Genomic DNA, 26,304 nt, shown 5'->3' on the forward strand with positions numbered 1-26,304 from the left:
ATGTCCTGCCCCTAACTAAAATAAGACTCTGCCTACATACAAAAAAATTGTTCCTATTATTTTTTTTAGAATGTTGGGAACTATGCTATCAGTGCTGCATATCAGTGAGGGAGAAAAATTACTAATTTACAACATTTTAAAACAGAAATTAAGAAAAAATAATTTTTTTTTTAATTTTCTGTCTTTTTACTTAATATTTGTTTAGCAAAAAAAATAAAAACTCAAGAGGGGATAAAATGCCACCAAAAGAAAGCTCTGTCTCAAAAAAATGATACAAATGTCATATCGGTACAGCATGACTGCGCAATTGTCATTCAAAGTGTGACAGCGCTGAGAGCTAAAAATCCAGAGATATAACCTGCCTTGTGATGTAACTACTAGTTATAGAACTACAACTCCTATTGGATGGTGCAGAATATTGAAGTGAACCTGTGCCCAGACTATGCACACTAACCACAATACAGCTAGAGAGCTGAGTGAGGACATTTACTGCTTGTAAATGCCTTTAATGGCCAAGTTTGACAACAGAAGAAAAGCTTTGTTTTTGTCCAGAATGTCAGATGTTCTTTAAAGAGAACCTGTCAGGTGTTCACTTTCCAGCCAAAGAATACAATTACACTGCACAACTTAAAACTGCCAGGAAGAACAGAGGCATAGAGTGGAACCTCGGATTGCGAGTAACGAGTTAACGAGCGTTTCGCAATGCAAGCATTTTTTTTTTAATCCTGACTCGTTTGCGAGTGTTGTCTCACAAAACAAGCAGGATTTAAGCCTCTGCAGTGTGCAGTACCGTATTTCGCCAGAGGTGCGGGGCGATGGTGACACTCGGAGCAGTTTGTAAATACTCGGAAACACTTGGAAATACACTGTTCACGAGTGTTTCCGAGCCTTATCCGCGAGCAGCCGAGCGATCTCCGAGTCTCTCTGGTGCCCCCCCACCTCTGGCCACATGCAGTATTGCATGCAATCGAATTCAATGTGGAACTAATTATTTTCGTTTCCATTGACTTCTATGGGGAAACTCGCTTTGATATGCGAGTGCTTTGGATTACAGGAAATTTCCTGGAACGGATTATGCCTGTAATCCAAGGTTTCCCTGTACATTTATATTAAACATTTTATTTTTCCTTAATGGAAAATAGGGTAATATTAAGGGCCCATTCCCACCGTTCAGGTGCCTTGGACAGCCTATGCACCAGAAACATGGACATACAGCTTTTGTTTTCCAACACAGCGCACCACAATGCACCAATGTGGAAAAGCAAAAATAGCCCTTAAAAAAAATTCTTATTTACCAAGTCAGTGAAATTCCATTAAACCCTGACAGTACAATTTAAATTTACAGTAGCGGCATGCTGGACACGCAAATATTGATCTTCTATATCAAAATTCAACTGTTTAAAATTTTTGCACCAAGATGACAGATTCGCTTTAATCCATGCTCACCTAATTGCTTACTCCCTCTTTGAACCAACAAGTGTTTGCACAGCGCCGACCAAACACACAGAGCATTTTTTTAGCAATTAGCCATTAGCTTTCATTGTAAATAATGGTTAAGCAGATCCAGACTGCAACCACTGACCAATGAACAGTGATCACTGTTTTAGTATAAACTGTCCATGGTCAGTCAGTTGCCTTGATCCATTTTGTGATCTAAAAGTAGTTGAATTTTTGCTTTCCTGGAGCTATTCGCTGACTTTTTTTTTTTTGTTTGTATTTGACACATGAGAAGTAAACAGTCCATGGAGAGGCACTTTAAAAACATTTAAATATATATTTGCAATGTGTTTGAAGTGCATTTCATGTGTATTTCTCTCATCCGCTAACCCTTAAAAGTCCATATCAAAAGGCAAAAAGCACAACTTAAAGCAGAGGTACACCCTAAAACAATTATATACCATTACATCCAGCATACTTCCGACATCTACAGTATGCAGTTTTTTTTTTTTGCCGTACATACCGTTTTATTGTTATTTTCCCCCCGGCTTCCGGGTTCTGATTCCCGCGGGACTGGGCGCTCCCATTCAGAGGTTAGATGATTGACGTCTGGTGAAAAACATCCCCTGGCACATAAGGCGCGTCACCAGTTTTCTGTAACTAGCCGACCTGCGAGTCGACTCTATATGGGGCCTGCGCCCGCCGTGTAGAGCTGACTGCGCAGGCGCCATATAGAGCCCACTCGCAGGTCGGCTAGTTACGGAAAACTGGTGAAGCGCCTTATGCGCCAGGGGAAGTTTTTCACCAGACGTCAATCATCTAACCTCTGGATAGGAACACCCAGTCCCGCGGGAATCAGAACCTGGAAGCCGGGGCAAAAATAACAATAAAACGGTATGTACGGCAAAAAAAAAAACAGCATACTGTAGATGTCGGAAGTATGCTGGATGTAATGGTATATAATTGTTTTAGGGTGAACCTCTGCTTTAAAGCATTAGCATTTTTTAAATGTACGTCCTTTCATCCTGCGTTTTTATAATATAAATCTGGTCACTTACTATTTTACAATCCGCCGCCGCTCCGCATAGTTATTCAAAAAAGATAGTTTATAAAACTATGTCCACACCGTTGTCATTTTCCTTGTGGGCACACAAGCACTTACTTCTTGGAAGGGGAGGGATAATTGGGTAGCGTACTGCATCCTGGGAAATGATGACACACATTTCCCAGGAGCATAAGACCCCTTTCACATTGGAGCGGGAGCCACGGTGGCGGTATAGCGCCACTAAAAATAGCGGCGCTATACCGCCGGGATTGCCGCAGGAATCGGCCGCTAGCGGTGCGGTATTATCCCCCGCTAGCGGCCGATAAAGGGTTAATACCGCCCGCAATGTGCCTCTGCAGAGACGCATTGCGGGCGGTATTGCCGCGGTTTGCCATTGTTTTAAATGGAAAGAAGCGGTATACATGCCGCTCCTCTCACCGCTCCAAAGATGCTGCTGACAGGAGATTTTTTTCTCTCCCGCCAGCGCATCGCCTCAGTGTGAAAGCCCTCAGGCTTTTTACATTGAGTAGGCAGTGAAGGAGTTTTTCAGGTGGTATAGCAGCGCTATTTTTAGCGCTGTACCGCCTGAAAAACTCCCCAGTGTGAAAGGGGTCTTAGAGGGAGATGATGTCAGGATCCTAGGTGATTCCAAAGACAGATTTCGTGGGACTGCATAGCAACAGGCATTTCCAGATGAGTAAAAACATATTTTTTTTTTTTTAGGTCTAATGAGCACAATAATGAAAAAAAAAATTTGGGATGGAAACTCCACTTTAAGAACAACATAAACAAGAGGAGAGTCAGAGAAAAGCAAATGCAATGCCAGAACATGAAAGAATCTGCCAAATGATTAATCAGGGGGCTTAAAAAAATCTGTCATGAAAGGGTCTGTCCAACAAAAACTCATGTTTCAGAGTTTGGTTGATTTGATTTCTGATGAGCTAAACTTCCTAACCGTTTCTTCTATCTCTTGGGCACTGTTGGTGAGATCTCTGCACCGAGTTCCTGATTCTGCACTTCTGTTGGCCACCATGAGAGGTTCCCACTAGGGATGAGCTACGTTTTTTTTCACACAGTCCACGTGCAGAGCCCGCATATACATTTTTTAAATGTATCTTAATTTATGCATTGGAGAAGCCGGATATTCAGGGAGGGGCAAAACTATGCTTGATTAATGTTGCATTATTCTCCAGGAAATATAAATGCCTAAAAAATTCCACTTAAAATCCGAAAGGTTTTACCCTCTTCATGACCAGGGCATTTTGCTATTCGGCACTGAGCTACTTTAACTGGCAACGCTGTACGCAAATTCAATTTATATATATATAAAAAAAAAAAATCACACAAATTGAGCTTTCTTTTGGTGGTTTTTAACCACTTAAGCCCCGGACCAATATGAGGCCTAAAGACCCAAGGTGTTTTTACAGTTCGGGACTGCATCGCTTTAACAGACAATTGCGCGGTCGTGCGACGTGGCTCCCAAATAAAATTGGCGTCCTTTTTTCCCCACAAATAGAGCTTTCTTTTGGTGGTATTTGATCACATCTGCGGTTTTTAGTTTTTGCGCTATAAACAAAAATAGAGCGACAATTTTGAAGAAAATGCAATATTTTTTACTTTTTGCTATAATAAATATCCCCCAAAAACATATATAAATTATTTTTTTTTCCTCAGTTTAGGCCGATACGTATTCTTCTACCTATTTTTGGTAAAAAAAAAATCGCAATAATCGTTTATCGGTTGGTTTGCGCAAAATTTATAGCGTTTACAAAATAGGGGATAGTTTTATTGCATTTTTATTTTTTTTATTTTTTTTACTACTAATGGCGGCGATCAGCGATTTTTTTCGCGACTGCGACATTATGGCGGACACATCGGACAATTTTGACACATTTTTGGGACCATTGTCATTTTCACAGCAAAAAATGCATTATTGTGAAAATGACAGTTGCAGTTTGGGAGTTAACCACAGGGGGCGCTGTAGGAGTTAGGGTTCACTTTGTGTGTGTTTACTACTGTAGGGGGGTGTGGCTGTAGGTGTGACGTCATCGATCGTGTCTCCCCTATAAAGGGGATGACACGATCGATATGCCGCCACAGTGAAGCACGGGGAAGCCGTGTTTACACACGCTCTCCCCGTTGTTCAGCTCCGGGGACCGATCGCCGCACTCGAGCGGCGATCGGGTCCGCGGGACCCGCGGTCCCGGAGCTTCGGACCGGGTCGCGGGCGCGCGCCCGCGACCCACGGCTGGGTACAAGTACAGGACGTATATATACGTTGATGTGCCCAGCCGTGCCATTCTGCCGACGTATATGTGCAGGAGGCGGTCCTTAAGTGGTTAAAGGGGTTGTAATAGGTACAATTTTTTTCCCTAAATAGCTTTACCTTAGTGCAGTCCTCCTTCACTTACCTCATCCTTGCTTTTAAATGTCCTTATTTCTTCTGAGAAATCCTCACTTCCTGTTCTTCTGTCTGTAACTCCACACAGTAATGCGAGGCTTTCTCCCTGTTGTGGAGTGTTGTGCTAGCCCCCTCCCTTGGACTACAGGAGAGTCAGGACGCGCTCTACGTTGCAGATAGAGAAAGGAGCTGTGTGTTAGGGGGCGTCCTGACTCTCCTGCAGTCCAAGGGACGGGGCAAGCACGACACTCCACACCAGGGAGAAAGCCTCACATTACTGTGTGGAGTTACAGACAGAAGAACAAGAAGTGAGGATTTCTCAGAAGAAATAAGGACATTTAAAAGCAAAATCGAAGGATGGGGTAAGTGAAGGAGGACTGCACTAAGGTAAAGGAAGCCATTTAGGAAAAAAAATTGTACCTTTACAACCCCTTTAATTATCACTTGTTTTTTTCTTTATAAATGAAAAAAGACCGAAAATTTTGAAAACAAAAACATGTTTTTCTTCGTTTGTTAGAAAATTTTGCATCATGTAAATCTTTATTCAAACATTTTTTGATTTATTTTAACAACTTCTGGACTGCTCACCACACATATACTGCGGCAGAGGGCCCCGCTTCCTGGTCTGGGGCACGCGCCACTGGCTTTCCACTCCCACTGTGATTGGACACAGTGGGAGCCAATCAGTGGGTCCGGCAGCGGCGATGGCCGCTGGTTACCCGCTATCAATGGGGGGGGAATGACAGAATGGCAGTCTGCCTATGTAAACAAGGCAGACCGTCGTTCTGTCACAGAGAGAGATCTGCGATTCCTACTAATCAAACACCGATCTTTCTCTTTGTCTAGTGCTAGCATCCCCGAAACAGTTAGAAAGCACACATAAAGGAACACATTTAACCCTTTGATTGCCCATGATGTTAACCTCTTCCCTGCCAGTGTCATTTATACAGTGTCAGTGCATTTTTTTTAGCACTGAAACTATATTGGCGTCACTGGTCCCCAAAAAGTGTCACTTAGTGTCCAATTTGTCCATCGCAATGACGCAGTCCCGCTAAAACTCGGTGCCATTACTAGTAAAAAAAAGTCCCTAAATCTATCCCATAGTTTGTAGACGCGATAACTTTTGCACAAACCAATCTATATACGCTAATTGGGATTTTATTTTATCAAAAATATGGAGCAGAATTCAAATTGGCTTAAATTGATGAAGGCATTTTTTTTTTTTTTTTACATATTTTTATTGGATATATTTTATAGTAGAAAGCAGATCTGTCTTTTTTTTGTACTCATATTGCTCATCACGGTCATATATAGCTTTCATTTAGGACAGCTTTCTTACTATTGTGATGCTCCATAGACGTCCTCCCAGAGTTAACGAACCGCCCCTGTAGACGTCTTGTCCATGGGCGGGTCATTAAGTGGTTAAGGATCCCTATCCTGGTGTGTTAGCTTTGTGAATAGCTGCTTCATTGCCAAGGAACGAGCACGCATTTTGTGAGTCAGGCGAACGTAAACCTCCATCAGAACAGTACTTAACTTGGAGACAAATGGCCTTTAAAAAGAACCTATCTGCAGTATCCTAACCTTAAAACTACACACTACAGCAGGGATATGCAATTAGCGGACTTCCAGCTGTTGCAGAACTACAAGTTTCATGAGACATTGCAAGACTGACAGCCACAAACATGACACCCAGAGGCAGAGGCATGATGGGACTTGTAGTTTTGCAACAGCTGGAGGTCCGCTAATTGCATATGCCTGCACTACAGTATACTGCATGCAGGGATGGACTGGCCATTGGGACTACAGGGAGTTTCCCGGTGGGCCGATGGATCAGTGGGCCGGCTTCAGTGACAGCAGACCGCCGCCGCTCCTCTGGCTCTCCCTTTTCGCAGCGCTCACACCTGGGGGGGAACAGAGAAGCAGGGGGGACGACAGAGGAGCATGGGGGAGGGGACAGACAGCTGACTCAACAGCTATGGCCTGGGAGTTTCTCACTTCTGCCTAATCTTGTCTCATAAGGGGGGGCACCGAACTGATTCTTTGCCCCGGGTGAAATAATGTCTAGCTTCCCCACTGGTACTGCCTATAAGAGTACCAGTACCAGTCGCTCTACTCTAATAAAGTAGAATGGCTAGTGGCTAGTGAAGGGGGAGAGGGGGCTTGGGTGGCTGGGGGAGGGGTGCGGGAGTTGTCCGGCCGCCATGGGAGAGACCTGTCAAAGTGGGCCAGTCTGGATGGAGTCCAGGGCCAAATTTTTGTCCCAGTCCAGCCCTGACTGCATGTATGCTGGTTTCAGGGCTAGGGAAGTGAATGTCACCGTGCATTGAGGTGCATAGAGAGGCTCTTTCAGAAGTCCCCCTCCTGGACAGAGGTGCAGATGGGAATCTGGCTGCTACAGAGAGTATTAGACATTATTTGTGAGGTCAGGACATTGCACATTGCAACCCAGACTTTGCCACTTGAGTGGATTGGACAGGGTAAATTAGAAGTGATTTAGCATAAAAATAAATGTTCTTACAAGGTAAACACAGGCCATTCCAATTTTTTTATTGATTTATTTTTATAAATGGGGTGCTCCTTTAAACAGGCAGTTGTCCTCGGATCTCAGGGTAACAAGACTGTATTACTCAGGTAAATCCCCATATTTACCGAGCCACTCTCATTGCACTGGTGCTACAGCTGGGAAAACAGATGTTACTGGCGCCTTTCCTGTGACTTCGGATACCACTCAGTGTATCTGAATTTCAATTGCCATAAAAAGAAATCAAATCGGACCATCACTTTACATTTGCACAGTGAGGGAGATGAAGAGAAATATTTTATTGCCAATGGGTCAAGATTACTTAATTGTGCACATTAATGGTGCTCTCCTTCGTCCTCTTGTGTCACCATATGACAAGGTTAAAAGCTAATGCACTCCAGGGGTGGCAGCGAACTGCTCCAGTACCATCAATGGGAAATGGTTCTGGTTAACCCTTTGTGACTCTGGACATTTTGGATACATTTTTGCACTGCGTGACAAGTGATGGCTTTATACACCTTAATTTAAACTGAATCTGTTTATGATTGAAAAAGGGTGCTGCCATTGTCTATTTCTTTCTGAAAATGCTAGTCACCTGGCTTTCATGCTCACAGAATAGCTGACTGAAAAGAATGCAGCTAATGAAATCAAAGAATCTGACACACACCCTTGTATTAGGATAGTTACTTACTTATGTGATAACAGATGATCAGAATATCAGAAAGCACTTGCAGGAAGCTTGGTTTTGCAAGTTTAACAGACATTTCAGAAGGAGAATAGGGCTGGGAGCAACACTTTTTCAAGTTTCAAACCAGGAAAGGCCAGAATTTAATATGGAGACAAACAGCTATACTGTGTGTGTGTGTGTGTGTGTGTGTGTGTGTGTGTATATATATATATATATATATATACACACACACACACACACACACACACACACACACACATATATACAGTACAGACCAAAAGTTTGGACACACCTTCTCATTCAAAGAGTTTTCTTTATTTTCATGACTATGAAAATTGTAGATTCACACTGAAGGCATCAAAACTATGAATGAACACATGTGGAATTATACAGAACAAAAAAGTGTGAAAAAACTGAAAATATATTTCATATTCTAGGTTCTTCAAAGTAGCCACCTTTTGCAGCAGACACATCTCTAGAACTGGTAAGAGGAGATTGTGTGAATTAGGCCTTCATGGTAGAATATCTGCTAGGAAACCACTGCTAAAGAAAGGCAACAAGCAGAAGAGACTTGTTTGGGCTAAAGAACACAAGGAATGGACATTAGACCAGTGGAAATCTGTGCTTTGGTCCAAACTTGAGATCTTTGGTTCCAACCCCCGTGTCTTTGTGCGACGCAGAAAAGGTGAAGGGATGGACTCTACATGCCTGGTTCCCACCGTGAAGCATGGAGGAGGAGGTGTGATGGTGTGGGGGTGCTTTGCTGGTGACACTGTTGGGGATTTATTCAAAATTGAAGGCATACTGAACCAGCATGGCTACCACAGCATCTTGCAGCGGCATGCTATTCCATCCGGTTTGCGTTTAGTTGGACCATCATTTATTTTTCAACAGGACAATGACCCCAAACACACCTCCAGGCTGTGTAAGGGCTATTTGACCAAGAATGAGAGTGATGGGGTGCTGCGCCAGGTGACTACCTCTTCAAGCTCATCAAGAGAATGCCAAGAGTGTGCAAAGCAGTAATCAAAGCAAAAGGTGGCTACTTCGAAGAACCTAGAATATGAAATATATTTTCAGTTTCACACTTTTTTGTTATGTATAATTCCACATGTGTTAATTCATAGTTTTGAAGCCTTCAGTGTGAATCTACAATTTTCATAGTCATGAAAATAAAGAAAACTCTTTGGATGAGAAGGTGTGTCCAAACTTTTGGTCTGTACTGTAATATATATATATATATATATATATATATATATATATATATATACATACATACACACATATATATATATATACACACATATATATACACACACACACACACACAAAAATATAATATATATATTAGTCAGGTCCATAAATATTGGGACATCGACACAATTCTAATTTTTTGGGGGTCTATACACCACCACAATGGATTTGAAATTAAACAAACAATATGTGCTTTAACTGCAGGCTTTCAGCTTTAATTTGAGGTTATTTACATCCAAATGAGGTAAACTGTGTAGGAATTACAACAGTTTGTATATGTGCCTCCCACTTTTTAAGGGACCAAAAGTAATGGTACAATTGGCAGCTCAGCTGTTCCATGGCCAGGTGTGTATTGTTCCCTCATTATCCCATTTACAAGGAGCAGATAAAAGGTAAGAGTTAATTTCAAGTGTGCCATTTGCATTTGGAATCTGTTGCTGTCAACTCTCAATATGAGATCCAAAGAGCTGTCACTATCAGTGAAGCAAGCCATCATTAGGCTGAAAAAACAAAAACAAACCCATCAGAGAGATAGCAAAAACATTAGGTGTGGCCAAACCAACTGTTTGGAACATCCTTAAAAAGAAAGAACGCACTGGTGAGCTCAGCAACTCCAAAAGACTCGGAAGACCACAGAAAACAACTGTGGTGGATGACCGAAGAATTCTTTCCCTGGTTAAGAAAAACCTTTCACAACAGTTGGCCAGATCAAGAACACTCTCCAGGAGGTAGGTGTATGTGTGTCAAAGTCAACAATCAAGAGAAGACTTCACCAGAGTGAATACAGAGATGTAAACCATTGGTGAGCCTCAAAAACAGGAAGGCCAGATTAGAGTTTGCCAAACAACATCTAAAAAAGCCTTCACAGTTCTGGAACAACATCCTATGGACAGATGAGACAAAGATCAACTTGTACCAGAGTGATGGGAAGAGAAGAGTATGGAGAAGGAAAGAAACTGCTTATAATCCAAAGCATACCACCTCATCAGCGATGCATGGTGGTGGTAGTGTGATGGCAGGGGCATGTATGGCTGCCAATGGAACTGGTTCTCTTGTATTTATTGACGATGTGACTGCTGACAAAAGCAGCGGGATGAATTCTGAAGTGTTTCGGGCAATATTATTATCTGCTCATATTCAGCCAAATGCTTCAAAACTCATTGGACGGCGCTTCACAGTGCAGATGGACAATGACCCGAAGCATACTGCAAAAGCAACCAAAAAATAGTTTTTTAAGGGAAAGAAGTGGAATGTTATGCAATGGCCAAGTCAATCACCTGACCTGAATCCGACTGAGCATGTATTTCACTTGCTGAAGACAAAACTGAAGGGAAAGCACAAGCAGGAACTGAAGACAGTTGCAGTAGAGGCCTAGCAGAGCATCACCAGGGATGAAACCCAGCGTCTGGCGATGTCTATGTGTTCCAGACTTCAGGCTGTAATTGACTGCAAAGGATTTGCAACCAAGTATTAAAAAGTGAAAGTTTGATTTATGAGTGTTAATCTGTCCCATTACTTTTGGTCCCTTAAAAAGTGGGAGGTACATATACAAACTGTTGTAATTCCAACACCGTTCACCTCATTTGGATGTAAATGCCCTCAAATTAAAGCTGAAAGTCTGCAGTTAAAACACATATTGTTTGTTTAATTTCAAATTATATATATATATATATATATATATATATATATATATATATATATATATATATATATATATATATATATATATATATATATATATATACACACACACACACACACACACACACTGTATATAAAGAAACTAGAGAACTACGTGAGCTAAAACTGAATGTATGCCATTTACAATTGTGCATTTAAGAGTTCCCAATACAGTGGAACCTCGGGTTACGAGCATAAACCATTCCAGGAGAATGCTTGTAATCCAAAGCACTCACATATCAAAGCGAGTTTCTCTATAGAAGTCAATGGAAGTGAAGATAATTTGTTCCGCAATGACTTCTATGGCATGCAATACCGCATGTGACCAGAGGTGATGGGGGCGCCAGAGAGCCTCAGAAATACTCGGGGACAGCGCGGTTGATCTTGGAAAGGCTTGGAAACACCCGGGAACAGAGTATTTCCGAATGGCACCCGACTGCCACCCCGTACCTCTGGCCAAATGCGGTACTGCCCACCCCATTAGCTTAAATTCTGCTTGTTTTGCCAAAGTTCAGGTCAACCAGCTTGCACTACGTTTATGTTAACCATCCGTTTGGCAAAGTAGCAGCAACAATAACTGTTGTACAGTCCATATTTATTAAAGAAGATAACAATTCCCAGGATACCACCATAGCGATCTCTGTACACGGAGGTGAAAAATGTAGGATAGAAAAGTCATTTTGTTACTTTCTGAGCAGCTTGTGTATTCGCTTTCAGGCTGTCCTCCCCCACATCTCATGAAACCAAAGTGCTGACCTGGATTTGCCAGTTTTGGCTGAGGCTTCTGTCAGCTCGCTTTCTCTGTTTAACTCACTGCTGTCCTCTGTCCAGAGCCTAAATGCCACAGACAATACTAACTTGAGGACTTAAAGGATAACTCCGTCTTTCCAGAAAGTTGCAAGGCACAATGGTACCATTACTTTTTAAACAGAAACTGAGGTGTCAAGAAATCAATACTTAAATTTTACAAAGTCTTCTTGATAACCAAGAAACATAAATATTTGCTATAGATTTGCCAGTTTTGTTTTATAGTGGAACTCCAGCCACCCCACCACAAAATTAAAAGTCAGCAGCTACAGAAACTGTAGCTGCTGACTTTTAATTTTGGGGCACTTACCTGTCCAGGCATCCCACAATGTCAGCATCCCAACTGATTTTTCAATCAGCTCCTGGGTGCTTTCGTCGATATTTCTAGTAGGGGGAAACAGGCAGTGAAATATTGCAGCTTCACAGCCGGTTCCCTACTGCGCATGCACGAAGTGCGCTGCGCTTTCTGAATGGCCCGGTGGCAGTGGAAGGAGGATACACAATATACTTCTGCTTGCGCAGGACCTTGACATTTGACAGGTTGGCGACTGCAGAATGAGGGAACATCAAGTGATTGCCTATATTCCATAATCCACTGAAAGTAGACTTTCTAGTGAGAGCAGTAGGCACCTCAAGTCAAGACATAATATGAGGGAATGCAACCGGATAAATGAACGTTATGTTACTACACTACCTTGACACGTTCACCAAATTGGAAGAAGAGGAATTTCATTTTAATTAAAAAGTGTTTTCGGGGAAAAGGTTTGAGGGTTTACGTTATGGCAGTTTTCTTGCCGGGAAAACCGATCGTGTGTACGAGGCATAAAAGTTGGTTCATACACATTAGCCAGGACCTCTCCGATATGTGAGAAATTATCAGGCGAGTTGACTCACCTGATCATTTCTCACATCTCGGAGAGGTCCTGGCTAATGTGTATGAACCAACTTTTATGCCTCGTACACACGATCGGTTTTCCTGACAGGAAAAATGCCATGTTTGCTTTTGGTCGAGAAAACCGGCCGTGTGCATGCTCCATAGCAGTTTTCCCGACAGGAAAACTGCGAGCAAAAAAATTAGAACTTGTTCTCTTTTTTTCCCGCTGCGATTCTCTGTGTTTTTTTTCTTGGCAGTTTTCCTATGGGAAACACTGCAGTGGAGCATACACACGGCCAGTTTTCCCAACCAAAGCTGTCATCGCAGTTTTCCTGTCGGGAAAACCGGCCATGTGTACACAAGAAAAAGGCAACCGAGCAAGTTCTCGGTTTCCCGATCGTGTGTACGAGGCATAAGAGTTAGAGCCCCACTTTTTGACCTAATAAATTGGACAGAGATTTCACCATTGGAGTCAACAAAAGACAGAAAACCAGTAGAGGCTCCAGCCTGCTCTGCTCCAACCGAAAGCCGATTATATCACATGAGGGCAGAATGTCTTTTCCCACCCTTGTCACATATTCACTCACACCCCTCATTGTATGGGCCATTCACTTTTAGGAGCCCTAAAGTTGTTTCACCTATTGTCAAGAATAAACTGGCGCTCAGTAAACAGGAGACATCTGCATATTCATGGCCACCGCGCTGCGGCAACCAATCACTGTCAATTATAATCCTGCCAGATGGAGCAGATTTGCATACGTAAATGTCCTGTTGTTTAAACCTGCAGAAACATCTTAAGTCCCAGAAGCTCAGGAACACAGACTTGTGATATACACAACGTACGACAAAATACTGAGGACAACACTGCCAAATCCACTCCAGCAAAAGGGATAGTAACATCTGCAAAGAGAACCAGTCATATTTGTATTTAAAGAGTAACCCATTTTATATTGACAACACAAATTCTGGATTTTAGTACTGATCATACAGTACATGGGGACATTTTTAATCATTCTAGCTTAATAAGTAGACCTGGTATCAGATACAGTACAGCATATTTTCAAGGTATATTCATGCATACTAAGCAGTGTGTTAACGTTGTTGTAAACCCTTACATATACCCAGGGAAGTGGCTATCCTTAGGTGATACACAGAGATTAAACTAATCCTCCTACATAAATTGTACCTGTTTATTTGATGTATTCTCTTCTCTACATCTGTTCAAGGTAATGAATTTATAAGCTTTTCTGCGAGTAAAAAAAAAAGGGGGGAGGGGGCAGAGAACTGAAGTTACACTCTGCAGAGCTCAGTGAGGAGAGCTCTGAGAGCTGATTGGAGGGAAGATACACATCCCCTTCACACAGCAAACTGAAACAGAGCTGAGGCTGTCAATCTGCTGGAGGTCCCTCCTCTGTCACCATTTATCTCTGAGTGTCAGGAAGACTGGTCAGAAGGGAAGCGATTCATGCTGATGGCAGAAGTATGAGGAAGCAGGCAGAAATTACAATTAGTGCTCTTAAATGAGACAAGTACACACTATAGAGGGATTTGCTTTGTTTATATTTCATGTATGATGTTTACAACCACTTTAAGTATAATGCCTCCAGGAATTTGGTACCCCTGACAGAAACCACACCCTTGAAAATGCCTCCCTCTGCATTTCTTATCAGATGGATAGCGTCATCTTTTTTTAGCAGCCTTTATCCAGGCTCGGCATTGACACAGTTATGTAAATCCTGGTGTCTGTGCAGATCTTGCCCATCTCTACAAATATCTGATGCATGGGAGCGCGAGTCTGGCATTCTGTGTCTATAGATGCAAATGCTGGACTAGGGAGGGCGCACGCAAGGTAACCCCCTGGGAGAGCGCTTCAAGGTGGAGCCGCGAGAGCTGCCGGGGGACCCCAGAAGACAATGATCGGGGCCACACTGTGCAAAACGAACTGCAAAGTGGAGGTAAGTATAATGTGTTTGTTATTTAAAGAAAAAAAACAAGGGTTTACAAACCTTCACAGGGGCAACATGACTGTGCGCGACTTTGCAAGGCGACTTCAGCGCGACTTGGGGCGACTTACAAGGTGACTTTAAGTTACCTCCAGGACAGGCGACTTTGGCTGTGGCCAATCAAACAACAATCAGCTCTGTGGGAGGGAGGGGTTTGCCTGAGAAAACTAGTTTTCTCTTCCTGGAAAGTTGCTTCGGTTAAGACAGTGATCCGACTTGGGAGGCGACTTCCATTAAAATCAATGGGTACAAGTTGCATAGAAGTCACCTTGAAGTAGTACAAGAACCTTTCCTGAAGTCGGAGCAACTTCAGTAGTGTGCATTAAGAAGGCTCTCATTGACCAACATGTAATTTGACATGTCGTCCGACTTGCGGCGACACAAGTCGCCCCCCAGGTCACGGTAGTGTGAACCGGCCCTTAAGCCTCTGCTGCAAGTTCTCGCCTTATGACTTGCTACAAAGTTACAATGAACACGAAAAAGAGGAGACTGAGAAAATGCTTCCTACTGTCTGCAGCAGAATGGTGACATCTCAGCCCAGGCAAAGCCATTGAAATTTAACAAAAATGATACATGCTAGAGCCTTTATGTAAAATTATATTGTTAATTTAGCTGAAAGGTCCACTTTAAAAGAGGTGCGTCCGGAAGGAGAGGAGTGGTGCCACAAATGTGAACATTCCTGAGTACTCCCAGCTGATTTTTGCACCTGGAGACTGGAATCTTTAGCCAGGGCCCCATGCCCAGGAGGTTTAGGTTTTGACATTTTCAGATCATGGCACAGGGATCATGTGGGTCTGTCCTATTGATTACAGCTGATAGATAGTGTAGCACCTGAGTGTCAGGCAACATATCCTACAACAGGCAGGTGACCTTTAGCCAGAGTCATATCATAGATAGAAAATCACAAAGTGATGGTCTGAGAAAAGTATGGAGGCTGTCATTGTGAACCTCCCTCTCAAAATGTTAAATCCCTGGTTGTCATGGTCATTCTTTGGCTTCAATGCTTTGAGAGTCTCTGGCCTTGAAATGTAAAGATAACGTATATTGACTCTCATTAACAACTTGCTTTTTTTTGGGGTCAGTGACTCAAAGCATAGACTCCATGCAGCCAGGCAACCGGCAGTTTCAAATTAAGTCCAGCAATGGCAGTCCCATACTTTTCTTTACAAAGTCACTTTAAGGTGGACAGTACAAAGACAAGCTACAAGAAGCAAAAGGACAGGCCAGAGTCAAAACCAGTTTAGCAGCCAGGACTGGACAAAGCTCACCCAACACAAGGACCTTTTCCTTAGTCACCAATAGGTGACAGTGCCTGAGCTTTTAAATGCTGTTACCAGTAGACAGCAGTGCCATGGGCCCGAGCCAATTGTATCCATCTGCAGAGGAGAAAAAAAAGAAAAGGATAGCCCAGGTGTAGTACAGAGGAGAGGCCCAATGACTGGGAGTAGCAAGTGGGAAGGAGGGGGGGGGGTGTGTCACTGGCTACTGGCCTCACAAATGGACAAGGGTGGCATCAATAACAAATGCTGCCAATGGCCAAAACCTGCCTGCTCTTTGGAAAGCTTAAGAAGTGGCCACAATGTTAATTAATTCACATCAGTCATGCAAGTGCCTACCTACCACCTATCAGATCACAGAAGAGCCACTCCCACTATAAGCCTCTTTTCCACTGACCTGCAGTAATTCTTTAGTGCAGTGTTTCTCAACTCCAGTCCTCAAGGTTCCCCAACAGGTCATGTTTTCAGGCTTACCATTATTCTGCAACGGTGATTTGATCAGTTTGACTGCCTTAGTAATTACCACAGCCGTTTCATCAAAGGGAAATACTGAAAACATGACCTGTTGGGGCAACTTGATTTGAGAAACAATGCTTTAGTGCATCTAAATCCATTTTTAAGTTTTGGATGGAGTAGGAAAGGTTTTTATTGCTGCCTGTGGTCCCACTTGGCAGATTTGCCCTTTCCATCACGGCGGAAGTTATTGGAAAGTAAGTGGTCACTGGAACAAGAGAAATCTTCAATCTGGGACACCTGTTCCAGTGACAACCAAGAGTGCATGTAACCCAACTTTGGAGGGATTTCCTTGCACTTGATGGATGTGTCCGTTAATCCAACTATGTAAAGCCTCGTACACACGGTACGATTTTTGGCCAACCGAGTGTGTGATTTTTATCAAAAAATGTCAGGATCTTGTCTTGCATACTAATGGTACACAATTGTCATGCCACAAAACACGGAAGTAGTGACGTACTACGAGGAATTTCAGCTCTTGAGCGCCACTCTTTAGGCCCCTTCTGCTAATTTCGTGTTTGGTGAGCACTGATTCCGAGCATGCATGTTTGTACATTCGACTTTTGTGTGACGGATTTGTGTACTGCCTTTACGAAAATCAGACGTGGAGCCGTTGTCCGCCGAATATTTACTAGCCTGCCAGCCAACATTTGTTGGCCGAAAATTGGAAAACAATTGTATAAAAGGATCGTACTAAAGGTAAGAATTTAGGACAACAGACAATCCCCTGCCAACAGTTGTACTGTGTGTACGAGTCTTTACTTTCTGTTGTGTCTCCTATAGAGGAAATAAAGAGAAATCTCCCAATGAGACACACAGCATTAAAACATTTAATAAAATAACATAACAAATGTTTTCACCATTCTATAAACTGTTCAGAACTACATATAAATATAGATTTTAAACAGAAAAAAATGGGTAGATGTGAAAACGTATTTCCTGACATTTGAGGGAACAAACAAGCGTTTTTATAATTTTATTGTTACCAGGTGTAGTATTTTTGCCTGGAATCTGCCCGTTAGTGGTGCCTGCTGTTTACACAGCAATTAGCAGCGTCATTAGTTACGCAGTGAGTGCTGTGCGCAAAGTAAAGCAGTTTACGATTCTCCCGCCCCAGGCAAACGCGTATCATCCAGCCTTCGGAGGCTTATAAACATAATCTGCAGAAAATCTGCACAATTTATGAGGCTCGGATGAAGATGTAAATCAAGCTGGAAGAGGAAAGTGCAGCACCCTAAGGGTTAAACATCACACAATTGAATTTCTAAAAAGTGTCCAGATACACAGAATGAAAAAGAAGCCTCTCTTCGTCAAACATCCGTTTCTGCCGACACAGAGGGTCCATTGTTACGTTCCTCTGGACTATTCATCGGATTGGAACATATGTTCCAGCAAACCTTTACATTGCGCTATTTATAATCAATCTAAAAAAAGATTTTCCTCCAGACGCTGCAGATGTAATTGTGCGAAGAAGCTCTTGGGTCAGATGACAGATCTCATTCCAGTTCATTAGAGTAAACACATACGACAGAGATGTCAAAAGCAAAAGAAGAAAAAGTTCCACGTTTAAAGGGGAACTCCAGCAGAAAGTACAGGGAATACATTTCACTGTAGTCAGGTTCAGCAGGCTTTTCATGGTGCACCTGGATCAGATTACAGCTTCTTTATCTATGATTGATTGCTGTTCATACTCAATCTTTGATAGCTACATTAGTTAGAGCTGGAACCAGAGAACCCACTGGTTGCATTTTTTAGAGGTTCAGATCGAGGAAAGGCCCCTTTCACACATGCGGATCGTATGTCCGCTTCTTCATCCATCCGGTTACGGATGAAAAAGGAACATACATTAATCCCTATGAGATAGCGGATGAACATCCGCTGACAACCGATCTCATTGGTGTCCGCAATGCGCCGATTCTGCAGACAGAGGAAAATCCTATTTTTCCATCCATCTGCAGAGCGGATCGAGTGAACGTGGACAGACGGTCCGTGTTCATCCGATCCCCCCCATAGGGGAGAGCGGAGATCTGACAGGGCTGTCCCTGCACAGGGTGCGGGGACACCTCTGTCATCTGCCGGCTCAGCGGGGATCAACGGAGCGATCCCCACTGAGCAAGCGGATGAGAAAGGTACTGATCCTCACGGCATCCGTACATGTGAAAGGGGCCTAATAAAAATACCAACAGCCATAGGCATTTTGTGAGTGGAGTAAATAGTAATTAAAAATTTGCAACACTGTCTCGTCTTGGTGGAGTTTAACCACTTCAGCCCCGGACCATATTGCTGGTCAAAGACCAGAGCACTTTTTGCGATTCGGCACTGCGTCGCTTTAACTGACAATTGCGCGGTCGTGCGACGTGGCTCCCAAACAAAATTGGCGTCCTTTTTTTCCCACAAATAGAGCTTTCTTTTGGTGGTATTTGATTACCTCTGCGATTTTTAGTTTTTGCGCTATAAACAAAAATAGAGCAACAATTTTGAAAAAAATTAATATTTTTACTTTTTGCTATAATAAATATCCCCCAAAAATATATAAAACATTTTTTTTCCTCAGTTTAGGCCGATACATATTCTTCTACATATTTTTTGTAAAAAAAAAAATCGCAATAAGCGTTTATTGATTGGTTTGCGCAAAAGTTATAGCGTTTACAAAATAGGGGGTCGTTTTATGGCATTTTTAATAATATTATTTTTTTTACTAGTAATGGCGGCAATCAGCGATTTTTTTTCGGTACTGCGACAATATGGCGGACACTTCTGACACATTTTTGGGACCATTGGCATTTTTATAGCGATCAGTGCTATAAAAATGCATTGATTACTATAAAAATGCCACTGGCAGTGAAGGGGTTAACACAAGGGGGCGAGGAAGGGGTCAAGTATGTTCCCTGGGTGTGTTCTAACTGTAGGGGGGGTGGACTCACTAGGGGAAATGACTGATCGCTGTTCATACATTGTATGAACAGACGGTCAGGCATTTCTCCACTGACAGGACCGGGAGCTGTGTGTTTTCCTTCCATTAATCTGCATTTTATAGCCGCGTTAAAACACAGATCAACGCACTGGAGTGAGTTGGCCCCCAAACCTATTTTGTATAAGGCTCCCTGATTAATGTATATAATATATTCTACTATAGGATCTGCCCAACTCTTTCCATTATGAGGTGTCACAGGCTATCCCATCTCATTGGGAGCATCCAGATTTGAGTCAAGCTTATGTACTGTGTCCTAATCAAATGTATCCAGAAAGAATTCACAGCACTTCCCTTTTTACACATTTCGTTATGTTACATTTTGTTCTTCAAAATTCTACAAACAATACCCCATGATGACACCGCTAAAGAACTTTGTTTGAATTCTTAGCAAATTTATTAAGAATTAAAAAAAAAGTCACATTTACATAAGTATTCACAGCCTTTGGAAAATGTGAGGGAGGGGGCGCTATGTCTAATTAAATCGTGAACATATATAAACATATATAAACATAATAATAAATGAATAATAGTCCATATATAAAAACATCCAAGTATGTGCTTTTGACAAATAAAAATTATAAGTGATAAATGAAAAATAAAAAATGTGTAAAAAAAGAGTGTTCACAAAAGTCCTTTAGATGAAACTTTTCATGAAGTAAGATCTGTGTCTGGAGAAAAACAAATGAAGCCTCCACCAAAGATATAACGTTCACCCGACGTGAATAAATAGATTGGCTCCTTACCAACTTGAGTGGACCCTTTAGTTAAAAAGAGGTCAAATCAGCTTTGTTACACAACTGTAACCATGGAATGAGCAGGTGAGGACATCTCAATCAGCAATAAGACAGGTGACAGATCTCACATCCCATCGAAAAAATGCAAAAGAAAGGTCGCAATAGTATATTATCCTTTATTAAAAGCAATATAAAAAATGACAGGACAGCCAAATGGCCTCTTACTTGATAAAGTGCCAAAGTCCCGGCACTGAGGCTACTACACGTGTAATCCAATGCATCAAATATTACAGAGAGCGGGTCCCCGTATATCTCCGTAGGTGGCGTGCGTTCCAGCTCTACCACCAGGACCCGGAAGTAGCGTGCGTCAGCGTGACCAGTGTGCGCCTCGCTGTACGTTTCGATGTGAAATCGTCACCAGGAAATCAGGATGACGATTTCACATCGAAACGTACGTCGAGGCGCACACTGGTCACGCTGACGCACGCTACTTCCGGGTCCTGGTGGTAGAGCTGGAACGCACGCCACCTACGGAGATATACGGGGACCCGCTCTCTGTAATATTTGATGCATTGGATTACACGCGTAGTAGCCTCAGTGCCGGGACTTTGGCACTTTATCAAGTAAGAGGCCATTTGGCTGTCCTGTCATTTTTTATATTGCTTTTAATAAAGGATAATATACTATTGCGACCTTTCTTTTGCATTTTTTCGATGGGATGTGAGATCTGTCACCTGTCTTATTGCTGATTGAGATGTCCTCACCTGCTCATTCCATGGTTACAGTTGTGTAACAAAGCTGATTTGACCTCTTTTTAACTAAAGGGTCCACTCAAGTTGGTAAGGAGCCAATCTATTTATTCACGTCGGGTGAACGTTATATCTTTGGTGGAGGCTTCATTTGTTTTTCTCCAGACACAGATCTTACTTCATGAAAAGTTTCATCTAAAGGACTTTTGTGAACACTCTTTTTTTACACATTTTTTATTTTTCATTTATCACTTATAATTTTTATTTGTCAAAAGCACATACTTGGATGTTTTTATATATGGACTATTATTCATTTATTATTATGTTTATATATGTTTATATATGTTCACGATTTAATTAGACATAGCGCCCCCTCCCTCACATTTTCCATATTGCTTCAGTCACCTGAATTTGGGGAGCAGCTGTATTCCTTTTATTTCTATATTTGTAATTTAATTTTTTTTTGATTAACTCTGGTCCTACCTTATGGTAGGTCCAGCCGTGGCACACAGATTTTCCATACCAATTCACAGCCTTTGTCATGACACTCAAAATTGAGCTCAGGTACATCCTGTTTCCACTGATCACCCTTGAGATGTTTCTACAACTTGATTGGAGTCTACCTGTGGTAAATTCAGTTGAATTGACATGATTTGGAAAGGAATAAACCTGTCTATATAAGGTGTCACAGTTAACAGTGCATGTCAGAGCACAAACCAAGGCATGAAGTTCAAGGAATTGTCTCTATACTTCTGAGACAGGCACAGATTAGTTAAAGGCACAGGACAGCCCTCCTGAAGTTTGCCAAAAGGCACCTGAAGGTCTTTCAGACCATAAGAAACAAAATTCTCTAGTCTGATGAAACAGAGATTGAACCCTTTGACCTGAATGGCAAGTGTCATGTCTGGAGGAAGCCAGGCACTGCTCATCACCTGGCCAATACCATCCCTACAGTGAAGCATGGTGGTGGCAGCATTATGCTGTGGGGATGTTTTTTAGTGGCAGGAGCTGGGAAACTAGTCAGGATCAAGGGAAAGATTAATGCAGCAATGTACAGGACATCCTTGATGAAAACCTGCTCCAGAGCGCTCTGGACCTCAGATTGGGGCAAAGGTTCATCTTCCACCAAGACAATAACCCTAAGCGCACAGCCAAGATAACAAAGGAGTGGCTATGGGACACCTCTGTGAATGTCCTCAAGTGGTCCTGTCCGTGTCCAGACTTGAATCCGATTGAACATCTCTGGAGAGATCTGAAAATAGCTGTGCACTGATGCTCCCCGTCCAACCTGAAGGAGTTTGAGAGGTCCTGATGGGAAGAATGGGAGAAACTGCTCAAAAATAGGTGTGCAAAGCTTGTAGAATCATATATACATAAGACATGAGATTGTAATGGGTGCTAAAGGTGCTTCAAAAAAGTATTGAGCAAAGGCGGTGAATACTTTTATACATGTGATTTTTTTTTTTTATAAATTTGCAAATATTTCAAACAAACTTCTTTCATGTTGTCATTATGGGGTACTGTTTGTAGAATTTTGAGGAAAAGATTTAATTTAATCCATTTTGGAATAAGTCTGCAACATAAAAGGTGTAAAAACTGTATTAGTGCAAACACTAACAGGGATGAGGTGTGCAGGACTACAGAAGGAAAAGAGGGACTACAGAGCGTTAAAATGTTGGTATGATTACCTATGTGGATCTCGTTCAAAAAGTGAGACGACGGAACTGTAAAATACAACAAATCTTTTTCACAGACAGAAAGGTATGACATGGCTAAACCTACAGTATAAGCGATGGAAAAAAAACAGAAGGTGTTTTGTTGGTGAGATTATTGCTGTGCTTATGCTGCATTTGTTCCTACAAAGGTGATTATCCTAAAATACAAAAAATTTACTATTTACAGAAGATCATTTGCAGAAGTCAAGTTACTTTACCATTTTTTCAGGACTGTATTACTCCCACCCCTTTTCTTGCCATGGAACACTCACTCCGGGGCCGCTGTAAAATAAAGAGGACCCTGTTTATTACCGCTTTCAAAGCTTGATCGAAAATAAAATCTCTAAAACAGAATATACAGTACATTTTCTTCTCTCCTCTGTATATTTACTGGCACAGCCAAGCTTTTAACTGGCATTTCCAAAAGTTATGAAATTACAAGTTTAAGCGCAAATTTCAGCATTTAGGCTACAAAAAAAGTACAATATGCAATTAACAATGGGATTTAAAGCGGGGGTTCACCCAAAAAATTTTTTTTTTAACATTAGATTCAGGCGAGTTGTTAGAAGCACAATCGGGTGTTTTTTTAAAAATCATTGCCGCACATACCGTTTTATAGGTATATGTTCTCCGCGGCTTCCGGGTATAATCTGCGGCGTTCCTAATTGATTGACAGGCTTCCGACCGTCGCATACAGCGCGTCACGAGTTGCCGAAGGAAGCCGAACATCGGTGCGTAGGCGCCTTATAGAGCCGACTCGCAGTCCGGCTTCTTTCGGCAACTCGTGACGCTCTGTATGCAACGGTTGGAAGCCTGTCAATCAATTAGGAACGCCCAGTCCCGCAGATTATACCCGGAAGCCGCGGAGAACATATATCTCTAAAACGGTATGTACGGCAATGATTTAAATCCTGAGGAAGTCACATGATAGTGACGAATGCGCATGAGTCCACTGAGAGGTATCGGAGGTGACGTTGGCGACAGATTGCCCCTCTTTTTTACATGCTCAATTGTATTTTGGATTATGTGAGTACCCCTGTCTATTTTCTTTGAGAATTAAAATTTTTAAAACGGTATCACACCATCGATGCTTTATTTCTTTGGGGCGAGAAACTGACCAATCTGGGACGAGAACCCCAAGGAGGACCTGCCGTTGTTGGATCAGAGCCCATCGAGTGAACCATCTAATGTGGTTGGATCTATATGCTGTTACCTTACAGCAGTAAGGTAAGGGGACATCCTTACTTACCCTAAAAGGATCACTGGATACCCATTTTCCTCTCACTCCATATTGCGGACCTACACTTGCACTTTTGCTTTCTTGGACTTTTGAAATTTTACTTATATTTTTTGCTAATATTTTTCAAACTCTGTTGATGGACTGTTTATCACCAATATAGGAGTGTCACTTAGCACAGTTACCTGAAAAAATTTTTTGCACCATTACTTATAGTGTATTTCATCACATTAAGAGGAACCTGTGTAGTTATATGATTTGCACCATTACTGTTATTGTTCACTGATCATTTATATTTATTTTTATGCTGATGCCATTTGGGCTATATTGCTCCTCATTTCAATTACACCTACTTTCATTCCCCTCCCCCACCTGTTTATTCACTTATCCATTCACCACTGATTAGCGCAGCACTACCCTCCCCATTTTCAAATGATTTAAAAAAAAACACCCGATTGTGCTTCTAACAACTCGCCTGAATCTAATGTTAAAAACATTTTTTGGGTGAACCTCCGCTTTAAGGCAGAGATTAAGACAAAACACATATTTCTTATTTTATTTTCGATATAGTAAGTAGCTCAGGGACCAGACTCATGAGGGCAAGAAATTTGAATGGGTGCGCACACACACATGAAATTGACTCTCACAATGACACTGCAGCGTGCAGCAGCACAGATGATGATGACACCCAAAAGAAAATAATACAATTCCTATTGTGTAAGTGGGAAAGAGGGGAAACAGGAGAGAAAATCGGTGAAGATCCGCTATAAGCAACACAATCAGGTCACTTTCCTGCCAGGCATGGTCATTTCTCTCTCTGGTCATTTTATTTTTGTTTTGGATATAGAATAGTAAAGGCATAAAACCTTTTTGGTTTGCTTTGCTTCATGCATCTCATTCAAGATATTGTATTGAAAATGCAACAGGAAATGAGGTAAAATCTCTACAAAGGGAGGAGAAGTTCCCTCTTAGGCTGGGTTCACACTGAATTTGGATGCAGCTCACAGCAGGGGTCCAGTGTGTCCCTGTTCTCCGTTTCAGGGACAAATCAGGCCCAACAGTTTGCCTGAATTCGGATCTGAAACAGAGCCAAAGACGCAACAGGACATTTGTGCATTCCACTCCGCAGCCGCCCCGGAGATGTGTGAACCGGCTCCATTGAGAGCTGGTCACAGTCTCCTGTTATGGGTATTGGATGCGGGGAAAAACCAACATCCAATTCGCATAAGTGTAAACCTGGCCTCAGACAACTGTCACTGGATTTGGTGTGCCTGTTGGACCATTTCCCCTCTATTCCTGTTCCATTGACAACTCAACACTTTGAATGTTCTCTTGCTTTCAGTCCTCGTTACCATGGTCACTAGGACAAACAGAGAGGGTGAATCTCCCCAGCAGCGACAGACAGCAATAAAAGATTGTATAGAGTGAAAGAATAAGAGTGCCAAGCCATAAGGATCAGTTTAAATATACATTTTTATTTCTCGCAATAAAAAGGGTCCATCAAGAGTTGACAGCCAATGCATTTTGGGGTTCATGCACAAATTCTCCTTCATCCGGGCTACAATATAACAGGATTTATGGAGCAGGATTTAGTCACATGAATGTGTCAAGGCAATACAAATCTGACAGGGCTTCTAATTCTTTCCCATTCTAGCCAAAGCTACAAAAAAAAGTGCTTCCCCTTGTTTTTCCCAGTTTTAGCACTACTGTACAGGGGATTACAGAAATGTTGATATTTATACTAGTTGCATGTTAAAAATGAATAAGTGCATTTATAAAAAAATATATATTTTATATATACTGGTGAATCGGTATCGGCATCGGTGAAAAGACAGAAAGCTTGTTTTCGTAAAACCTTGAGTGGGTGGATTCATTTTACATCAACTGTGAAAAATAAGGCATTCTTTCCCTGATCCTGAGTTCGAAAAATCATTATTTAATATGGTGGTCGATAACACTATAGAAGGAAAACGTATTTATTGTATTTTTTTTGGGGGGGGGGATTATGTGCATCATCCTTGCAAAAGACATATACCCAATGTGGTTACCTGGATGGTAGTGTACAGTTATAGTTCTTGTTTTGATTTATTGTATATTAAGGCCTCATGCATCCTGGACGTTTTTACAGCTGCCGTTTTTGGCTTTAGCCGTTTTGTTCTACAGTCAATAAACTCCCCATCATGTTATCCTATGTGTCCCTGCACACATAGGCTCTTAGCAAGTGTTTTTGGCTGGGGGAGTTTTTTTTTGGCTGTAAAAAACCCCAAACGAGTGGGTTCTGAGGGGAGTTTTTCAGCTGTTTTCAGGTGTAAAAACGCTCCAACGTCAAAAAACGCTGTTAAACGCTCAAAAATTAGGCTTACCAGCGTTTTAATCCATTGAAAAAAAAAAA

General features: G+C 42.0%; 1 protein-coding gene across 2 annotated transcripts in view; it reads right to left on the reverse strand.

The window, feature by feature from the left end:
• The window catches only part of NACC2 (NACC family member 2), a 241,520-nt gene that overhangs the window by 168,683 nt on the left and 46,533 nt on the right, over window positions 1–26,304 (reverse strand). For both annotated transcript variants that reach the window (XM_040324123.1, XM_040324120.1), the window contains exon 3: window positions 22,894–22,957. The gene's annotated coding sequence lies outside the window, so the exon portion shown is untranslated. The remainder of the gene's footprint in view (window positions 1–22,893; window positions 22,958–26,304) is intronic.

Source organism: Rana temporaria, chromosome 9 (genome assembly GCF_905171775.1).
Source record: "Rana temporaria chromosome 9, aRanTem1.1, whole genome shotgun sequence".
Lineage (NCBI taxonomy): Eukaryota > Metazoa > Chordata > Amphibia > Anura > Ranidae > Rana > Rana temporaria.